The sequence below is a fragment of the Diadema antillarum genome, unplaced genomic scaffold, assembly GCF_040938485.1.
Source record: "Diadema antillarum isolate AM-2024a unplaced genomic scaffold, OU_Dant_1.0 seq00000068_RagTag, whole genome shotgun sequence".
Taxonomy (NCBI): Eukaryota; Metazoa; Echinodermata; class Echinoidea; order Diadematoida; family Diadematidae; genus Diadema; species Diadema antillarum.
Genome location: NW_027271167.1, coordinates 163,412 through 180,692, shown reverse-complemented (window position 1 = coordinate 180,692; position 17,281 = coordinate 163,412). Strand labels below are relative to the sequence as shown.

The 17,281-nt window shown below is 37.1% G+C and overlaps 1 protein-coding gene across 1 annotated transcript in view; it reads left to right on the top strand.

Moving 5' to 3' along the window:
• The window catches only part of LOC139725916 (nuclear receptor subfamily 0 group B member 2-like), a 188,139-nt gene that overhangs the window by 128,512 nt on the left and 42,346 nt on the right, over nt 1-17,281 (top strand). The gene's annotated exons all lie outside the window — the stretch shown is intronic.

Below are 17,281 nucleotides of genomic sequence, written 5' to 3'. Positions count from 1 at the left end.
TCAGTTGGTGTACGGTGGAACACACACCGGTATCGTAACCCCATTGAACGTGTTGGGTCGCCGATACCAGTATCCCTACCTGGTTATGGAAATGATCCGAATGTCTAGTAATGTACAGCTCCATCCATTGAATACTATGTATCCAAGGTTGTGCCATTGGGTACTAAACTTTGTGAGTCCGAAGAAAGTAATTGAATGGTTATGGCACCGACTGTAGATATTTCACGTATGTCTGTACTTGAGAACCACCGGCATCAACGATTTTATCATCTATTCGAACATGAAAGTTTGAAGACTAGACACACGTGTACTAGCTACTACACACACACAGAAAAAAGATCCTAGATGGATTTCGATTTAATTTTTGATGTTCAAACCGCCAGCTCAGAGATATGTTTATGACTGTCTTGACACAGGCTTGATCAGCGCATGTGAGGCACTATTGAATAATCGCGACTAGCCAGCCTCACAATTCCCAAAAGTAGGAAAAAAACTCGATCGGTAACTTCCGATTTTTTTTTGTTTTTGTTTTTGTGTCAAGACATTTCAGAAAGTATCCAAACAGATAGACGACGCCAATATTTGAAACGCTACACCTATATTGCAGTCTGCAGCTTCACACACATGAAACGAAAGAAGTTTGCATCAAGATTTCAACCTCCAAATGAGCCAAGATACATTAGTATAGACACTACATTTTTATAGAAATTAATTGTGAAGTTACAGCCCCCCCCCCCCCCCCCCCCAAAAAAAAAAAAAATTGCTGGGGTGAAATTCAGGCAATCTATCGTCCGGTCATTTATTATCATTTTTTAATCAAAATTTACCGCATACAGTCACTTCCCGTTACAACTGCCGAAAAAAAGCTAACGAGCAGAGATTTGTTTACGTGAATGACCCATATTACGGGCAGGTATCACGGAGTACTTCCTTGGTATCACAACGTTTTGTACGTGAAGTATTTATAGAATATAATAGAGACAATACTTGGTTTCTTATCATCAAACGATGATTATAGATTTAGTGTTAATTTACTGTTACGGAACTATTGTGGCAAAGTCTGTATTATCAATCGCGTCATGAATAATATGACTTACCTGCTTGACAAATGGTTCATTCTGCTTTATTCTGCTTAGCGCGTGTAAACAAAATAAGTAAACACGTACCGAACGCGATGTGATGAATCATTTGAATCAAAAATATTTTAATCAGAATTATTTTAAGTAAGACCCCCTGGCAGTGACTTGATTACATATTTATGTTGTATATACTTCATGGAAACTTCTAGTTAGAATGCGGTTACAGCTCGTTATTCCGAAGGGTCGTTATTCCGAAGGCTCTTTATTCCTAAGATTCGTTATTCCGAAGGTTCATTGTTCCGAATTTCATTTTCGGATTAACCAATCTTCGGAATAACGAACCTTCGGAATAACGCCACAAATTTTCGGATTAACGAACCCTTTTTCATTTTCGGATTAACGAACCTGTAGGTATAGGGAATTTGCGTGTTTCGGATTAACGACCCTTCGGAATAACGAACCTTCGGAATAGCGAACCTTCGGAATAACGAACAGCACCCTTAGAATGCTATATATACTATCAATTGTCGGGTTTTTGTCACCGATGGGATCGTATGTTTTGTTCAGTATAATTATAGTGGTCGAGATTTCACTGATTTCACTGTGCATAGCATACAAACTGACTTGCCCATGCCATGGATCGAGCTACAATAGAGCTCCACCGGCGATATTGACAGAATGGAGTTATATGGTTCACAATAGGCGTTTTCACATCAGCCCGATAAAAATCCAAGCTCGAGATATTTTTTAATTTCCCAAGTCAGAAAATAGCGCGCTATTTCGAAACATCGGGCTGATGTGAAAGCGCCTATTGAGTCTTACTGAGCGTTATATTGTTATAAACAATGTATACGTTGGAGGCGATGTGATAGAACCATACACAAGTTTCTGTACGGAGGAATCAACAATGTTTTAATCAAATAATTTTTAGTAAGACCCCCTGAAAGACATTTTATTTAGGTTTATTAATTATTCTTTATGGAAATGTCGTGTTACAATTTCAAATCAATGATAGCTTTTGTTACCAATCGTATAATTCGAGGCTGAGATTTTTGTTTACGTGAATGACCCATATTACGGGCAGGTATCGTACGTAGTACCTCCTTGGTATCACAACGTATACGTGAAGTATCTATAGAATATGATAAAGACAACACTTGGTTTCTTATCATCAAACGATGATTATAGATTTTGTGTTAATTTACTGTTACGGAACTATTGTGGCAAAGTCCAAAATCTTCGAGTGATCCCTGCGGTCACTCCAAAATGAGTGAAAATGAACATGTTCACTCGAAATTCACTCCAATTTCACTCTAAATTCACTCTTTTTTTGTATTCACTCCTTCGAGAGTGAATATTTTCACTCGATCTTTTTTTTAGAGAGTTATGTTTGATAATAATGTGAGTTATGCGACATGCATTTGTAATTGTCAATTGAAAATCAACGACACTGCAATTACCGGTAGGCCTGTAGGACTTGAGTTTCTGAAATTCAAAGTTTTTTCTTAATCATGTCTTTTCAAAGATGGAAATAAAGAAATTAATACATTGAATTGAATTAGAGAAGGAAAATATATACCATTTATTGGCTGGTTCCTTGATTTTGACTGCCAAATCGGTATGTTTAGCAACCAAGGGTCATCTCTATAGGTATGTTAATATTTCAATCTCACTGCTGCTTCTGAACTGTATGAAATTCATGTCCGAAATCATGCGACAAAATAGTAATAATACACGTTTGCATGAATGAAATCACCTTTTTTTTAATAGCTGTGTCTGATACACATACAGTCACTTCCCCGTTACAACTGCCGAAAAAAAAAAAAATAAGAGCGGGGATTTGTTTACGTGAATGATCCATATTACGGGCAGGTATCGTACGTATATAGTATCACAACGTTTTATACGTGAAGTATTCATGGAATATAATAAAGACAACACTTGGTTTCTTATCATCAAACGATGATCATAGATTTTGTGTTAATTTACCGTTACGGAACTATTGTGGCAAAGTCTGTATTGTCAATCACGTCATGAATGATATGACTTACCTGCTTGACAAATGGTTCATTCTGCTTTATTCTGCTTAGCGCGTGTAAACAAAATAAGTAAACACGTACCGAACGCGATGTGATGAATCATTGAATCAAAAATATTTTACTCAGAATTGTTTTTGGTAAGACCCCCTGGCAGTGACTTGATTACATATTTATGTTGTATTATACTTCATGGAAACTTCTAGTTAGAATGCTATATATAATATCAATTGTCAGGTTTTTGTCAGCGATGGGATCGTATGTTTTGTTCAGTATAATTATAGTGGCCGAAATTTCACTGATTTCACTGTGCATAGCATGCAAACTGACTTGCCCATGTTTAGTGGATCGAGCTACAATAGAGCTCCGATGTATACCTATAATACAAGTAAATTCGACAGGATCATGCTGGAACATTCAACTCCCTAGCAGTTATCATGATGTACATCTCTCAAACACCCCACAGTGAAATTCGACTGCGAAACTCGAAATATATTGACAGAATGGAGTCATGGTTCATATTACACAAATCTTACTGAGCGTTTGTTATAAACAACGTATACATTGGAGGCGATGTGATGATCCATAAAAGTTTCGGTACGGAGAAATCAACAATGTTTTAATCAAAAATTTTTAGTAAGACACCCTGAAAGACATTTTATATGATTCTATATTTAGGTTTACATTATTCTATATGGAAATGTCGTGTTACAATTTCAAATCAATGACAGCTTTTTATGATACCTATATACTCACGTATGAAACAAGGTGTCTTGGCTCATCTGCAGGTTGAAATCTTGGCTGTACATGGAAGGGTGCTGTTCGTTATTCCGAAGGTTCTTTATTCCGAAGGTTCGTTATTCCGAAGGTTCCTTAATCCGAAACACACAAATTCCCTATACCTAGAGGTTGGTTAATCTGAAAATGAAAAAGGGTTCGTTAATCCGAACATTTTTGTAGCGTTATTCAGAAGGTTCGCTATCGAAGATTTTGTTAATCCGAAAATGAAATTCGGAATAACGAACCTTCGGAATAACGAAACTTCGGACTGAAGAGCCTTCGGAATAACGAGCCTTCGGAATAACGAACCTTCGGAATAACGAGCTGTAACCGTATGGAAGACGATGCCGTCAAGCAAAAACTCTTGTCAATCTATCTCCACAAGCAAAATCTATAACATGCAGTGACCATCATATCACAAACAGTGTTTGACAGTGTTCATACAGAGATGTGTGTACATGTGTATTTGTTGTAAATTTTGAACACCGCTTGTATTCGCGTGTCTTTTCCCATTCTTCAGAATAGAACTGGAAATTTGAGTAATTTCGAGACAGTTTTACGTATATATATATATATATATATATATATATATGTGTGTGTGTGTGTGTGTGTGTGTGTGTGTGACGGAAGGAAAACTTGCAGTATAGACGTTGCAGTGATGTTCAGTCTTGCCTTTATTCCCCAAGCTTTCGGCTGTTTCACCAGCCTTTTTCAAGGGCTTGATGAGACATAAACATAAAAGCAAAATAGCAACCAATTTGCATGCATTTGAACAGAAATAGAAATAGTAATAACAACAGGCCTATATATATATATATATATATATATAGATAGATATTGTAATAAGAAAATTGGTCTGCTCGGCATCTTGATGATAATAAGTACAAGAATTAGTAGAAGAACGCCGTAAAAAAAAAAATAAATCATAGATCTTGAAGATCTTAAAAACGGAGCATAGCTCTCAAATACTGAAAGGCAAGGTCACACTCTTGAACTGATGAAGAGTGTGACCTTGCCTTTCAGTATTTGAGAGCTATGCTCCGTTTTTAAGATCTTCAAGATCTATGATTTATTTTTTTACGGCGTTCTTCTTCTACTAATTCTTTTACTTTATATATATATATATATATATATATATATATATATATATATATATATACATATATATATATATATATATATATATATATATATATATATATATATATATATCTGTATATATAATAAATACTTGTATACATGTACCTATGTAAACCACACCACATAATTTTTTTTCAATCACAATTCTGACAGTGCTAAACAATGTATCTTGTTTGATGTGAAAAGGTAAGTAGTATAAGAAACAAGCCTTATAATAAATAATGATAAATCTGTTGATCTTATATACAATAACATTGGAATATTTAAAAAAAATGCGTGTATTATGGTAAATAATTTTCACATAGTATAAAAATACAACGATAGGCCTACAGACTGCAGCAATTCTCTTTAAATTAAATAGCAAGACTCTTTTGGGCTATTTTGGAGGGGAAAACTATAAAGTATCAACATGGAGACAATTCGCCAACCATAATACAGATGAGACATTGGTGTGAACTATAGATACATGTATCATTTTATAGAAATTGTATACATCACATCCAACTCATTTCGGGCATATACAGATACATAGATGTAAAAGACAGTGTACCAAAATTTTGTGTAGGAATAAGATGTCAATATATTCCTGAAAATCCGGAGATCAGGAGGTCGTAGGTTTGAATTCTTCTCGATTATGTACATCCATGATTTATTTTGTCAAAGATACTTCAAAAACACTGATCAGATTTCTAATGCTTATAAACGTCGATGTATAAAAGGCAATTTTTCAATCGGATGCAGTAAGACGAGGGCTGAAAATGTGCGGCAGCACACCTCCCCGACCATGGATTACATTCAAATCTTTTCCGACAATTCTGATGTAAAAACTGAAACAAAACAACACGGTAAGCCTGAAACTAAGGTCAGAAAGAGAGAGAGAGAGAGAGAGAGAGAGAGAGAGAGAGAGAGGGAGAGAGAGAGAGGGAGGGGATATCTTTCCGTTCACAGTTCCTTGCTGAAACATGAGGTCGACAAAGCTGTGAACTTGACGAACATAACGAAACAAGGTTGATCTTGTCAAGGATTACAAACTCGGTCTAGTTTTATTCACCATCATTCAAGTACAATGAAGTGCAATAAAAAGACACTAAAAATAATTGAATTACAAAATAAATAAATTAGAACAAAACAAGAAGAGTTGATCTTGAAGGTGAACCCTACATACATATTTTCATATGCTTTATATTCCCTGGAAGAGCATTTCAGTTGTGGTTAATCAAGTTCCCTCGGTTGTTTACAGTTAGTTTCTCGTCAGTGTATAAAGTTTATCTTGCAAGTGCTCTGGATCGGCATCTCGCTTTAAAATTATCCCTCTTGAAGCTAACCGAGCTAACCAGTATCCACGATTACTGCACATTATGACCTCGGACAGAACCGGAGATGGTGATATCGGACCGTACATACCAACATTTCAAGGGAAATGTAAGTACAATTACAAGACGAAGTGTCAATCACTTTTGAAAATGAATATTTCTGTGATTATTCTTATCAACTCGTATAACAGCTAATGAGGCCAATGTGGTTGCGTGAAGTAATTAATGCACTTAACTTTTTTTTTCATCAATCACAAACACGCAGTTCGTGGTATTAAAAAAAAATCGAGGTTATTGCTAAACAAAACAGCTAACTCCTGGAATTGGTATTGCCGCTTGAAATTGTTGCCTTTGTTGTTACCGTTTTTTATACCATTGTAATGATTATCATGAATACTGTACTATTATCATCATCACAAATAATTTCATTCTCTATATAAGTTGTCATTACAAACCTCCCGAGAACCTCTGTTTTGATTGAGGAGAAAATATGTTTTGTCAAGATTATTTTGACGATGCTCATAACGCCAGAGTACGTGGAATCCGTTCCAGTTAGTGCTAATGCTATCGACAATAATTATCTGATATCATTTGGCTCCCAGCCATTAGCCTCTTCACGATTCGCGAGATATAGGCATATAGCACACATACAAAAACAAAAAACACCAATGACCAATGACCAGTAACAGGAACAACAACGATGGCGAGACATAATACTAATAATGTGAATATTATACAAAAATGAATTACACTGATAATACTGAGCAGTAACATGTGAATTATCATTATCTTCGGTTTGACAGTGTTCTTCCCAGTCGTATTCAATATATCACCTATAATAATTCCACGTCAAGCATATCGCTGTGCTTGAAAGCGCAAATTTAAACTTCTCTCTGCCATTATTTTAAAGAGGTGCGAACATTGCCTGTTTGTTAATAGCAAAATTTACATACTTACCGATGTAATAGATTATCTATAAGAAACTTACGGTCGAGCCACATATTTGCAAAGAAAATTCATACAGGGATAATTCACAGGGATAATATGAGAAAAGGATGAGAAAAAATATACCTTTGACATAAAAAAGGAAATGTCTGAAAATCAAGCTTATCCGAGGTACTAAAAAGGACAGATTACGAACATCTTGTGGGAATTTACCAGCAGGCCTGTACAGCGTATTGCACTACCAAAGAAATTAACCAGCATACATGTAAACATGTGTGTATACAATGTGTGAACTAATGATTGATCGTTGAGTCAATGTTTTTACTGTTTGAACGTCACTGTACAGTGTAAATTAGGCCCTACGTCCATGTGACGGGGGATGGGCATTCAGGGTAATATCTTTGGAGTGACTGTTGCGTAATGTATACTGAGTATAATATTATTATTTTGTATCGTAATTTGTTGTTTTGTTGAATATGACAAGGGCAATAATAAACAAACATACAGCCTAAATAAACATGAAAAATAAGTGAAAACGCGCTGGCACTCATTACCCATCTATACACGCCTATAGGGGGATTCACACGTATAAAAATTACTGGGTAACAAAACGAGAAATTTGTAACCCGCTAGTAAACTGAGTTCTTTGCACGAGTGGACAAAAACCCAACAAAGCGCGGTCAGCAGCGCAATGCTAAACCCAAGAAATCTTGCTGTTATTAGCGCGCTAATCTTTGTCCCGCAGATACGTGTGAACGGTCGACCACAAAAACTCGAATCTTTCATATCCCATCATTCATAGCGCACGCCACAACGGCGTGCACTCGACAATGTATGTGAGGTTCAAGAACAATGCTTGTAGTTTTATCGATTTATCGATAGGCAATTAGCGAGTTACTAGTATTTCTGTGAGGGAGAAAGGCTGCAAAAATAAAAACAGACAAATAAAGAAACAGACAAAAAGCCCAACAAACTCTAGTTTCCGAGCGCATAGTATACTCTACTAACCAATTAATTTGCAGAGTGTCGATTAACGGTTTCAACAAAAACAAAGAAAACAAATAAAACAAAACAAAATAAAAACTCGAGTTTCGGGGAGCTTGGTAACCCGCTATATGGTACGTACAAACGCGGCTACTAAGTAACACTCGCGGACCTTATGCGTACAATTTCCTTCATAATACCCTATCAGTACAATGAAACAACATGCGCTTGTTCACCCGGATCGTTCGCATTCATGATCATGCATGTCTTGATATTGTGTTTAGTATCTTTCCAGTATGTAGAATATCTACGCGCCATTAGCCGGATCGACACGTATAACAACATAGCGGGATGACGACCCAGGATGACGATTGAACTCCAAATCTCGAGATTTTTCCCCCTCTTCACGCGTTTGCATGTACCGACAATATTTACGCAGCTGCCACACAGTAGTGTGATGTTGTCATTTACCCATTATTGTGATGCTCGCTTGAATGATGGAATATAAAATCTGGAGATGAGTAAAGTATTTTCGGTCAGCCGTTTACGCAGTCACCGGGAGCAAATCAGCGCACTATTTCAGAAATCAAGTGCAAGATTTGTTGGGGGTACCGTCGCGATGCTGATCGCGCAAATTAGTGGGATTTTGTGTGCACATTTGCAAAAATCTCGAGATTACGATGGTCATGTAAATCTCGAGATTTGTATCCCGCTTTTTGGCATACGCGCGAACCCTAATAGTGGCTCTTGTGTTTGTGGGGATATAGTTGTGTGCAAAACTAAGAACAATGTACAGTACACTGTATTAAAAAAAAAAATACGGCCTAATAGTACACCATGATATAGTCTACTGCCGATTCCACAGCAGAGTAGATTACCAAAGGAACTGTTCACACAGTTTGAACAACCACCGTGGATACTCGCTGTGATGCCATCAACGTCGTTCCCCAATGATCAACTCTTTAGACAGGTGGGCAGTGGTAGCAGCGGGCCAGATGGAATGACAGGCCTCGGGCTGGGCATGGTTTTCGCCAGGAACGTTCAGGCTGTGAAGGGGCTCAGCCGAACTTCGGAGAGGTGGAGGAAGAAACTTTTCAGGAGAAAGACAGATGGATAAAGCGACTTGTCTCTGGCGATACTTCGTGGCCGGGAATAGAAAATCGGCATGTCCGAACCTCTCCAATTTTTTTAGTGCTTTTGGTTTTGGTTTTGTTATTTTGTTGAACACATCTGCCTGTGTAATAAAGAACAAAACAGAAACATTTTCATATATAATTTTATCATTACCATGGTTCCATGAGTAGACATTTTCTTCAACTAATATACGATTCAATTGCACATCCCGTAGTTTATGTACCAGAGTAAAATGATATTCACACAATGCCTTCCATTCTGACTAATAAGAAATTCGCGGAATAAAAATAAGCGTCATATAGGCCGATATAAGCCTTACGTGTTTTCACATTCTACAAAAAAAACACAAAACAAAATAAAACAAAAACACAAATACACATGCACACACACACACACACACACACACACACACTGCGAAAAAGAACAGGTCACGTTTGTTGATATATTTATTAGAATAACATTACCTTTGTTGACTGGCTTCCAATGCGCATTCCTGTCTTTTCTCGATTTACTCCTGAGATCTATAAAAAAAAATTGATACAGTGGAATTAGAGATTCATTCTTTTTTCACGCGTAAACGTATATTGAAAGAGTAACGTCGGGTCATACAACGTATCTCATTGACTACCATGATTCATCGTAATATCCCGCGTTCCCTGTTAATGGAATCAATTGAATTTTCACAAGTTAATTCCGAGACAAACTTGAGTTTTATTTATTCATTTATTTTTGGTGTCCTGTTCGGATCGCTTACAAAAACGTTCAATTCGAATTTTGATGACCCGAAAAAAGAAATGTATCGTGGCCTACCAATGAAAGGAAACATTTTTTTTCGACACAGTTCTCCGATGGAACCGTCAAAATATAAACTGTTTAGAAGTTTGGTGGTCTGATTTCATTTTCAGAGGTCCCGAGAAACCATTAAAGTGCCACTTGAGATGTAGAGTATCCATAGTCTACTGAAAGTGTAAAAGGAAAAGACATTGGTTGCATTCATAACCGACAATCTATGAAAAATTATACACGCATTGTTCCCAGGAGGAATCCCTTTTGAGAAAAAAAAAATACATCTGAAGATTTTTTTTTTCTCAGAAGGGATTCATCCGGGGAACATAATCATAGCATCCTAAAAAGTTTTAGAACCTGACATCAAGCTGTTCTCACTGACTGTGATAACAAATTATGAAATGGAAATGGAATTATGCAACCTGCAAATCATCTTATAGCTTGTCAAATTACAAAATCTATTTCATATTTCCATTTATTATAACTTTCATAATTATTCAGTACTTCAAAGCAAAGGGCACATCAAAACAAACAGCAATTCATCATGATGGATCTATGTACAATATGTACGATCTACATAGATGGACAAAACTGACACAGTGAATGAACAACCTACAGTCTTCTACGGCATATACATGTAGAGTCTCAGTCAATTTGATAATAACAAACAGTAATTGAAGAGCTTTGAAAACAAAAGCAAACAAATCAAAATACAAATCAAAATACATATAAAAAAGTATATAGGATACTACGCAGAGAAAATTGAATGAAAATGATACGCAAACACACGCACATTATCATGATGCATCGGACCAACGAACCTCCGCCAAACGGCCAGCGTTAGTCGTTATGTTGCAGGTATTGTATACTTCATTTTTATGATTATGATATGACAGATTAATTACATCATAAGGATGAGCTATGTAATATGATGTAGAAACGGTTATTATAAATAGGGGCTACTCAAAGGTAGGGAAAAGAAAATGACACGACGAGGGTGCAATGCTGCCGCGCCATTGTGTTCCCCTGTTTCTGATACTACCTAGTAGTATACAGTGTAGATCATCCCCTTCCAAATCTCATGTAAACTATACTCGACAGAAATTATGATCACCCCTTCCCCCATTCTCTTTGGGCACATATTATTCACTTTTAGAATTAATAACGAATATTCCTTCATTTTTGACTAACGAATCTCCTTTTTGGAATAACGAGCCTTATTTCGTTTTCGGATCGATACACATAATCTTGAGAATACTATGGACGCTTCAGAATAAGGAAATTTATTTCATTTTCAGATCAACGAACACTCGGCACTAAGGGACCCTACTTCATTCTCGTTTGGCCGATTACCCCTTGCGAATTTCATTATTCAGAAATCTATTTTTCTGAACTTTTTACACGCATAAAACCTTGAAAATCAAGGTGAAAAAATAAAGTAATCAAGTCTTTTGTGGGTCATCGTACATACATCATTTCTAGCAGGCACAGGATATTCTTCACGAGATAAACTTCAAGCTCTCACATCATGCACTTACGGATAAAGATGGGTCGGACTGACTAACTTCTACACTAAATGGCTGTATACTCACTTTTTCACTCAGGACATCGCGAGCTGGGGTCGGTAGATCCAGGTGTCGCGTCGGTTCATTTCTACAGGATGAAGGCCTCTTGTCCAGTTTCAATAATCGCGATCCCTTCGTTGCCCCCTACGCCTCATTTCGAAAGATTCTATATTCTTTTGCGAGATTTCTGGGTCGGAGACGTATGTATACCTCTCGTCTTGCAAAACCTAATTGTTTTAGTTGCTCTCGAGTCGGAATCCGTAGATCAGAGCTCTATACGCAGCATCACACCGAGGAAAAGAGACTATGTGCCCTCAAGTAAACAAACGGAACGACGCGACGGCTGATAGCGCAGTGCGATCACAGAACTCCACGCACACACGACGTGCATACAAGTCTGCAAATGTGCCATGAACCCCCATGATTACGCAATATTCCCTCGCCGCGCCGTCTCTCTCCCAAATTCACGGAGGTGAAAAGGTCAACCTCCCAGACCAAGCCGTGCGGTACACATCGCTCGCGTGTGCGGAAGATGACGGTTGAAAAAGCCCCAAGCCCAATGTAGTCAAATTCAAACGGTAGAGGGAGGTAAGGTCGTATCACGGGGGAAAGTGTGGGTCCCACACTTTTATCGGACGACGTATTTTTGCATTTCTCAGCCATTTCTAGACCAATTTTTGTCAAACAAACTTTGAATTCCCCATAAATTTCAATGCTCTTTCATATTTCATAAGTAGTTTGTCATTATCTTGCCAAAAAATTTCATCCCGACGTGCCATCATCAACCAAAACAGGACCTTCCCTTTAATTATATAACTTTTGTCTTAAGACACTGTCTTTAGACATTCAAAGGCAAGTGTCTATGGGAAATGCATGTTGTGGCAAAATCAGCCTGTCCGCAATGGGTTAAAAAGAACAGAAATTTGTCAAGCTTTTTGTTTAGTTAGTATGCTGCAAGTGTAAAAATAAAACCAGTTCGACAACCTTAGACCTAAATAATTTCCTCCTCTACCCAGCTGCATGGAAAAAAAAAAAGAAATGTAGGTCGGGATCACAGCAAACACTTTACAGCAGCCAGAAGAACATGCCACATAAAATAACGGGCCAAAAGTTTAATGTGCAGAAGTAATGAGCTGGTGCATGTATTGGAGATTTACATACGCGCTTTAAAGTGCATGCTCTGCCTGGGCGAGGCACAATGTCCAGCATGTGTGTATGGATGGAAATTAGCTGCTTAGCAGATGTCTCCGAATGTTTTCTAGTTGTTGTTTTTTTTTTACTCTTGATGAAGAATTACAGTTCACATGAAATAAGCAGTAAGTGTTAAACACCATAAAAGAGAGGAACAATGAATAGAAGTCAGTAATATGTGTGCAAGCCTTGAAAAATGGGAAAAAGGACAAGTCGTAAACAATTCAACAATAGCCTGATGTTGCAAGTTCTCATGCCTGTCACAAGGAAGCAGTAACATTTTATGATTGACTGATCAAATACGAATTAGGGTTGGAGCTGGGCTAAACAAATAGAAAGGGGAAAAAAGGTAAAGGTAAAGGGAAGCATTTAATGAGAATATGGTTGAAATACTTGGAAAAGTAAAATGAGATGCTTTTATTATGCATTTGGGCATTTCCTTGAACACACCCAAAGCTGAAGGACACATGTTATGTTATGGTATGAAAGAGAAAAGGTAAATGATAGAGTGTTTTCAGACATACAGAAAGTGTGTTTTCAGACGTACAGAAAGTGCTTTTTAATTGAAACATGATGGCAATGACTCATCACAAGAATCATGATTCAAAAATACGTATTTATGCCGTGTGAATGCAAACTGGTATCACAGAGGGTGATTTGAATCATAATTTCAATCGTGCTTCAAATGATGGTCCGCCCCCTTTAATTTTCTTTATGGAATACCTGGATCCGCCCCTGACATTTCCTCTGCTGGTATGGAAATGGTCGTTGTTAAAGAAAAAGGGGAAAAATGCATTTTTGGGGTAAGCATGTACCATGTGCATGTATACCAGGCAAACCCACATCAAGCACTATGAGATGACAGTTTACCATTTCACACTTGATGAATTTGCCAGACAAATGCCGCACAGGACCGTAGAAGAGGGCACTATTTTACTGTTTTGGGTGATATATGTCAAACACTGTCTCGATACACCGTTTGTCAGTGATCAGTCACAATGTGCTACTTTTTGTTTTGTTTCTCCATACAGCCTAGATGTTCCTCCCAAGATCTAATAGATCCATGTTCTTTGTTCTTTTTCGCGCCACTTTTTTGGTTGGTAGGCCTATGTCATGAATGTATTAAAAAGACCCTCCATGGGGCCCAGACATTGGGCAGACTTACAGTAGATCTTAATACCCTAGGCCTGTTCACACTAGAAAAATATGGCAACATTAGAAAAAACATCAAACTTTTGGAGCTTTTCATTCACAGTGCAGAGGATGAAAGACACAGTATCAGTAATACTGAAAGTTTTCGTGTTTCGTTTCACTGTAATGTGTGTCCTCAGTGTTCTCAATAGTCTGTCGCTGACTACAGCTAGCTCTGATGTAACAACAAGCCCAGATTATATTGGTGTCTGCATGCTTTATGCAATTCAAACCTTGAGTTGTGGTCGCAGAACAAATACAGAGATTTTTTGTTCATGTGCAGTGAGCATTCTTGTTGCAAAATGTCACAGCAAACGAGTTCTGGTCTGCAGTTTTTCTTGTGATGCTTCATGTGGCTTGTGGCACAGTTGCCTATAGCAACTTTCAAGGAAATATTGCGAGTTTTCACTGGCAATAGGAATGGCCCTCCTTATTTAACCCTTTGAAGGCTGGTCCTGAATACATTCAGGCAGGTGCCTATACAAAATACATGTCATAGCAAAATTAGCTCATCCTCAATGGGTTAAAAGTCTGGGCTAACAAAAAATGGTCGTCAAGGATGTAACCGTAAGTGCCGTCCTCTAAAGAAAGCCTTAAATGCAGAATGTCTCCTTTCAAACTTGAAAGCCTCCCTCCCCCCCCCCCCCCCATGCCCCCACCCCCTCCTTGCCAATATAAAACATTGGTAGACTCCATTGTATTGTTCCATTTCGCGAAGGACACTCATATTTCGAGGAAAGAAATTGAACAAGCTATTGGAAAAGTGTGACAAGTGGGGTAAGGTTGTTTTTCCCTCCTAATATGTCAGTCTTGACTTAAACATAATCATAGAATGTCCCTGAGTTATTGATAGTGTCGGAGCTATAGACGTGAGCTCCGAATGCTGCCATTCAGGCATTGCGAGTGCCCGTCGTCTGATAAAAAAAGGTGTCACAAACTAAAAGATACCCGAGACATCAGTGGGAAGGCAATTTGCGGTTTGCGCCGTTGATAAATGAAACGGGTCACTTGTTTTCAGCCGGATGAAAGGGACTCCGTGAAGAAGAGTGTCGCTGAATTAGATGTGTTTGTGATTATGTGCTGTGTCTTTCATGTTCTACTCTACTCTTTCCTTCTTTATTACATGTCGCATCTAGGTGGTATGATTATACAACAGGTGCATCAATTGCACTCGAGCTCTCCTTGAAAACTGTCAGAATGATAGATATGTGAAATATATGGAGGCCAGTTCGCAACAGTGGAGGAATATATTCTATTCACTCGGGGAGCTGTGAGAAAGCTTTTACTTTACAATAACTTTATGAGAATATATGTTATTCCTAGAGAGTAGCAGGATATGCTCATTAGCAGTAACTCATCGTCGAAGAGAAACATGTTCTCTCATGTTTTCATTCATTTGCAAGTCAATTTGTTGAGTTTTTGACGGATATTTTTGGTGGTACGTGAGACAGGTGTGACATAATCTATGTCAGGAGACATGTGATAATCTTACATATACTGAGCAAGAGGATTGCATGAGAGAGAGGGAGAGATTAAGAAAGACTTAGTGGTAGATTTAAAGATGAAAGCATATCAAGAGCATGAGCAAGAAGGAGAGATGAAGGTATGAACATCATTATACTTTGTGGAACATGAAATATCGGTGCTGCATATGGTTTGAATGACAATAATTTGTCTCTTCTCAGACTAGCCAAATTTTGCTCTGAATGATCTGCTAGCAATAAGAGAGACTGGCAGAGAAAGAGAGGGAGAGAGAAAGAGAGAGAAAGAGAGAGAGAGAGAGAGAGAGATTATCTGTATATGTATATAAAAAGCAGATGAGCATCAATAGTTGAACATAAAATATTAATGCCTTGGTATACACCTTGTAGTTTTAATGACAGTAATTTGTCTCTGCGTCAGGCGGGTAAGTTTTGATATAAATGGAGCAGAATACCAAAGAGAGAAAGAGAGGGAGAGAAAGAGAGATGGGGTAGATGGAGTATTGATATATATGTAATGGGACAAGATACATATGTTTATATGAGGATCATTTGTCTTTATTCCAACTGGTGAGATATCTTCCAAATGGTTGAATACATCACCAAGAGAGACAAAGATTGATTAAATCTCGTTTTGTGCTTTATGTCAAACAGAAATGATCAATGCACCCAGACAGTCTATGTGTGTTTATATCTATCTATCTATCTATCTATCTATCTATCTATCTATCTATCTATCTATCTATCTATATGTATGTGTGTGCTTATACCACTGATAGGGCTACTCTGGTAAAGAATAGTGAATGAATATATCAGGGCTCAACACTAATTTTTTTTTCCTTTGACTGGCTAAATTCTAAATCGCTCTGAATACTCCTGACAAGAAAATGGATGCTAAGTGCAGGTTTGAGCATTTTTTATCTTTTATAAAAGAATGTCAGAGTATTAATACTGTAAAAATGAGGAATGTTCACATTTATTTTAATTTCACAAATTTCGCAAGAGCCAAGATTCGTGAAACTGAGAAGCACACGAAAGTTCTTGTCCACACTTTATGCATTGAATGCCAAAGGCAGTTCACAAATGTCATGCGGTGAAAATATCTCACTTTACAGTAGTTGAAGTGTAGATGTAAATGCAATTTTTTCTTTCACAATTCTACTACAATATGTAGTTCTGTAAAAGCTACTTCTTTGTTATGATAATAATAATAACAATAATAATAATAATAATAATAATAATAATGATAATGATAATAGTAATGATAACAGTAATGATAATAACAATAATAACATCAATAATAATAATAATAATAATAATAATAATAATTATAATAATAATGATAATATCAATAATATTAATAATAGTGATATTAATATTAATTGATATGATTTATATAGTGCCAAATCCACTCTGCAGAGTGTCTAAGTCTAAAAGGAAAGCAAATATCATGTCATCATTGTATTACCTGCTTAGAAATTTTGCATAGGCAAAGTCAACTGGAGATATACATGTATAGGTCCTATATATATTTTTTTTTCAACAAATTTGTACCATTGTAATAACTTTCTCTGCAAGCTAGTGGAGATGTGGCAAAACATGATATCCTTGAACACTCTCAATGATAAGTAGTCACAAAGGAATTCTCTCTGAAAA